Raw genomic sequence first — 5,717 nt, forward strand, 5'->3', positions numbered from 1 at the left:
TGGGGTTTTTTGAACCCCCAATTCTTTTATTGGCTGTGCCAAAAAAAAGCAGTTTTCTATGCATTTCAGGGGTACTGTGGGGTTTTTTGAACCCCCAATTTTTTTATTGGCTGTGCAAAAAAAAAGCAGTTTTCTATGCATTTCAGGGGTACTGTGGGGTTTTTGAACCCCCAATTTTTTTGACCTTTCTAGCGATTTGACCTTTGACCTTTTGACCTTTGACCTTTTGACCTTTGACCTTTCTAGCATTTTGGCCAAAAAAGCAGTTTTCTATGCATTTCAGGGGTTTTGACCTTTGACCTTTCTAGTGTTTTGACCTTTGACCTTTCTAGCGATGAAAAAAGCGCATCGTGGCATTTTGACCTTTCTTGCAATTTGACCTTTGACCTTTTGACCTTTGACCTTTTGACCTTTGACCTTTCTAGCGTTTTGACCTTTGACGTTTTCATTTTTGACCTTTCTAGCGATTTGACCTTTGACCTTTTGACCTTTGACCTTTGACCTTTTGACCTTTGACCTTTCTAGCGTTTTGGCCAAAAAAAAGCAGTTTTCTATGCATTTCAGGGGTACTGTGGGGTTTTTTGATTTTTTTTTTATTGGCTGTGCCAAAAAAAAGCAGTTTTCTATGCATTTCAGGGGTACTGTGGGGTTTTTTGAACCCCCAATTTTTTTATTGGCTGTGCCAAAAAAAGCAGTTTTCTATGCATTTCAGGGGTTTTGACCTTTGACCTTTCTAGTGTTTTGACCTTTGACCTTTCTAGCGATGAAAAAAGCGCATCGTGGCATTTTGACCTTTCTAGCGATTTGACCTTTGACCTTTTGACCTTTGACCTTTTGACCTTTGCCCTTTCTAGCGTTTTGACCTTTGACGTTTTGATTTTTGACCTTTCTAGCGATTTGACTTTTGACCTTTTACCTTTTGACCTTTGACCTTTTGACCTTTGACCTTTCTAGCGTTTTGGCCAAAAAAAATGCAGTACTGTGGGGTTTTTTGAACCCCCAATTTTTTTATTGGCTGTGCCAAAAAAAGCAGTTTTCTATGCATTTCAGGGGTACTGTGGGTTTTTTTTAACCCCCAATTTTTTTATTGGCTGTGCCAAAAAAAAAGCAGTTTTCTATGCATTTCAGGGGTACTGTGGGGTTTTTTGAACCCCCAATTTTTTTATTGGCTGTGCCAAAAAAAAGCAGTTTTCTATGCATTTCAGGGGTACTGTGGGGTTTTTTGAACCCCCAAATTTTTTATTGGCTGTGCCAAAAAAAAGCAGTTTTCTATGCATTTCAGGGGTACTGTGGGGTTTTTTGAACCCCCAATTTTTTTGACCTTTCTAGCGATTTGACCTTTGACCTTTTGACCTTTTGACCTTTGACCTTTTGACCTTTTGACCTTTCTAGCGTTTTGGCCAAAAAAAAGCAGTTTTCTATGCATTTCAGGGGTACTGTGGGGTTTTTTTATTTTTTTATTGGCTGTGCCAAAAAAAAGCAGTTTTCTATGCATTTCAGGGGTACTGTGGGGTTTTTTGAACCCCCAGTTTTTGTATTGGCTGTGCCAAAAAAAAGCAGTTTTCTATGCATTTCAGGGGTACTGTGGGGTTTTTTTAACCCCCAATTATTTTATTGGCTGTGCCAAAAAAAAGCAGTTTTCTATGCATTTCAGGGGTACTGTGGGGTTTTTTGAACCCCCAATTTTTTTATTGGCTGTGCCAAAAAAAAGCAGTTTTCTATGCATTTCAGGGGTACTGTGGGGTTTTTTGAACCCCCAATTTTTTTGACCTTTCTAGCGATTTGACCTTTTGACCTTTGACCTTTGACCTTTTCACCTTTTACCTTTCTAGCGTTTTGGCCAAAAAAAAGCAGTTTTCTATGCATTTCAGGGGTACTGTGGGGTTTTTTTATTTTTTTATTGGCTGTGCCAAAAAAAAGCAGTTTTCTATGCATTTCAGGGGTACTGTGGGGTTTTTTGAACCCCCAATTTTTTTGACCTTTCTAGCGATTTGACCTTTGACCTTTTGACCTTTGACCTTTTGACCTTTGACCTTTCTAGCGTTTTGGCCAAAAAAAAGCAGTTTTCTATGCATTTCAGGGGTACTGTGGGGTTTTTTGAACCCCCAATTTTTTTATTGGCTGTGCCAAAAAAAAGCAGTTTTCTATGCATTTCAGGGGTACTGTGGGGTTTTTTGAACCCCCAATTTTTTTATTGGCTGTGCCAAAAAAAAGCAGTTTTCTATGCATTTCAGGGGTACTGTGGGGTTTTTTGAACCCCCAATTTTTTTATTGGCTGTGCCAAAAAAAAGCAGTTTTCTATGCATTTCAGGGGTACTGTGGGGTTTTTTGAACCCCCAATTTTTTTATTGGCTGTGCCAAAAAAAAGCAGTTTTCTATGCATTTCAGGGGTACTGTGGGGTTTTTTGAACCCCCAATTTTTTGACCTTTCTAGCGATTTGACCTTTGACCTTTTGACCTTTGACCTTTTGACCTTTGACCTTTCTAGCGTTTTGGCCAAAAAAAGCAGTTTTCTATGCATTTCAGGGGTACTGTGGGGTTTTTTTATTTTTTTATTGGCTGTGCCAAAAAAAAGCAGTTTTCTATGCATTTCAGGGGTACTGTGGGGTTTTTTGAACCCCCAATTTTTTTATTGGCTGTGCCAAAAAAAAGCAGTTTTCTATGCATTTCAGGGGTACTGTGGGGTTTTTTTAACCCCCAATTTTTTTATTGGCTGTGCCAAAAAAAAGCAGTTTTCTATGCATTTCAGGGGTACTGTGGGGTTTTTTGAACCTCCAATTTTTTTATTGGCTGTGCCAAAAGAAAGCAGTTTTCTATGCATTTCAGGGGTACTGTGGGGTTTTTTGAACCCCCAATTTTTTTATTGGCTGTGCCAAAAAAAAGCAGTTTTCTATGCATTCCAGGGGTACTGTGGGGTTTTTTGAACCCCCAATTTTTTTGACCTTTCTAGCGATTTGACCTTTGACCTTTTGACCTTTTGACCTTTTGACCTTTGACCTTTCTAGCGTTTTGGCCAAAAAAAAAAGCAGTTTTCTATGCATTTCAGGGGTACTGTGGGGTTTTTTGATTTTTTTATTGGCTGTGCCAAAAAAAAGCAGTTTTCTATGCATTTCAGGGGTACTGTGGGGTTTTTTGAACCCCCAATTTTTTTGACCTTTCTAGCGATTTGACCTTTGACCTTTTGACCTTTTGACCTTTTGACCTTTGACCTTTGACCTTTCTAGCGTTTTGGCCAAAAAAAAAAGCAGTTTTCTATGCATTTCAGGGGTACTGTGGGGTTTTTTGATTTTTTTATTGGCTGTGCCAAAAAAAAGCAGTTTTCTATGCATTTCAGGGGTTTTGACCTTTGACCTTTCTAGCGATTTGACCTTTGACCTTTTGACCTTTGACCTTTCTAGCATTTTGACCTTTGACATTTTGATTTTTGACCTTTCTAGCGATTTGACCTTTGACCTTTTGACCTTTTACCTTTTGACCTTTGACCTTTCTAGCGTTTTGGCCAAAAAAAAGCAGTTTTCTATGCATTTCAGGGGTACTGTGGGGTTTTTTTATTTTTTTATTGGCTGTGCCAAAAAAAAGCAGTTTTCTATGCATTTCAGGGGTACTGTGGGGTTTTTTGAACCCCCAATTTTTGTATTGGCTGTGCCAAAAAAAAGCAGTTTTCTATGCATTTCAGGGGTACTGTGGGGTTTTTTTAACCCCCAATTATTTTATTGGCTGTGCCAAAAAAAAGCAGTTTTCTATGCATTTCAGGGGTACTGTGGGGTTTTTTGAACCCCCAATTTTTTTATTGGCTGTGCCAAAAAAAGCAGTTTTCTATGCATTTCAGGGGTACTGTGGGGTTTTTTGAACCCCCAATTTTTTTGACCTTTCTAGCGATTTGACCTTTGACCTTTTGACCTTTGACCTTTGACCTTTTCACCTTTTACCTTTCTAGCGTTTTGGCCAAAAAAAAAGCAGTTTTCTATGCATTTCAGGGGTACTGTGGGGTTTTTTTATTTTTTTATTGGCTGTGCCAAAAAAAAGCAGTTTTCTATGCATTTCAGGGGTACTGTGGGGTTTTTTGAACCCCCAATCTTTTTTATTGGCTGTGCCAAAAAAAAGCAGTTTTCTATGCATTTCAGGGGTACTGTGGGGTTTTTTGAACCCCCAATTTTTTTATTGGCTGTGCCAAAAAAATGCAGTTTTCTATGCATTTCAGGGGTACTGTGGGGTTTTTTTAACCCCCAATTTTTGTATTGGCTGTGCCAAAAAAAAGCAGTTTTCTATGCATTTCAGGGGTACTGTGGGGTTCTTTTTAACCCCCAATTTTTTTATTGGCTGTGCCAAAAAAAAGCAGTTTTCTATGCATTTCAGGGGTACTGTGGGGTTCTTTTTAACCCCCAATTTTTTTATTGGCTGTGCCAAAAAAAAGCAGTTTTCTATGCATTTCAGGGGTACTGTGGGGTTTTTTGAACCCCCAATTTTTTTATTGGCTGTGCCAAAAAAAAGCAGTTTTCTATGCATTTCAAGGGTACTGTGGGGTTTTTTGAACCCCCAATTTTTTTATTGGCTGTGCCAAAAAAAAGCAGTTTTCTATGCATTTCAGGGGTACTGTGGGGTTTTTTGAACCCCCAATTTTTTTGACCTTTCTAGCGATTTGACCTTTGACCTTTTGACCTTTGACCTTTTGACCTTTGACCTTTTGACCTTTGACCTTTCTAGCGTTTTGGCCCAAAAAAAGCAGTTTTCTATGCATTTCAGGGGTACTGTGGGGTTTTTTTTTATTTTTTTTATTGGCTGTGCCAAAAAAAAGCAGTTTTCTATGCATTTCAGGGGTACTGTGGGGTTTTTTGAACCTCCAATTTTTTTATTGGCTGTGCCAAAAAAAAGCAGTTTTCTATGCATTTCAGGGGTACTGTGGGGTTTTTTGAACCTCCAATTTTTTTATTGGCTGTGCCAAAAAAAAGCAGTTTTCTATGCATTTCAGGGGTACTGTGGGGTTTTTTGAACCCCCAATTTTTTTATTGGCTGTGCCAAAAAAAAGCAGTTTTCTATGCATTTCAGGGGTACTGTGGGGTTTTTTGAACCTCCAATTTTTTTATTGGCTGTGCCAAAAAAAAGCAGTTTTCTATGCATTTCAGGGGTACTGTGGGGTTTTTTGAACCCCCAATTTTTTTATTGGCTGTGCCAAAAAAAAGCAGTTTTCTATGCATTTCAGGGGTACTGTGGGGTTTTTTGAACCCCCAATTTTTTTGACCTTTCTAGCGATTTGACCTTTGACCTTTTGACCTTTTGACCTTTTGACCTTTGACCTTTGACCTTTCTAGCGTTTTGGCCAAAAAAAAAAGCAGTTTTCTATGCATTTCAGGGGTACTGTGGGGTTTTTTGATTTTTTTATTGGCTGTGCCAAAAAAAAGCAGTTTTCTATGCATTTCAGGGGTACTGTGGGGTTTTTTGAACCCCCAATTTTTTTATTGGCTGTGCCAAAAAAAAGCAGTTTTCTATGCATTTCAGGGGTACTGTGGGGTTTTTTGAACCCCCAATTCTTTTATTGGCTGTGCCAAAAAAAAGCAGTTTTCTATGCATTTCAGGGGTACTGTGGGGTTTTTTGAACCCCCAATTTTTTTATTGGCTGTGCAAAAAAAAAGCAGTTTTCTATGCATTTCAGGGGTACTGTGGGGTTTTTGAACCCCCAATTTTTTTGACCTTTCTAGCGATTTGACCTTTGACCTTTT

Source organism: Electrona antarctica (assembly GCF_951216825.1).
Source record: "Electrona antarctica genome assembly, chromosome: 21".
NCBI classification, from domain to species: domain Eukaryota; kingdom Metazoa; phylum Chordata; class Actinopteri; order Myctophiformes; family Myctophidae; genus Electrona; species Electrona antarctica.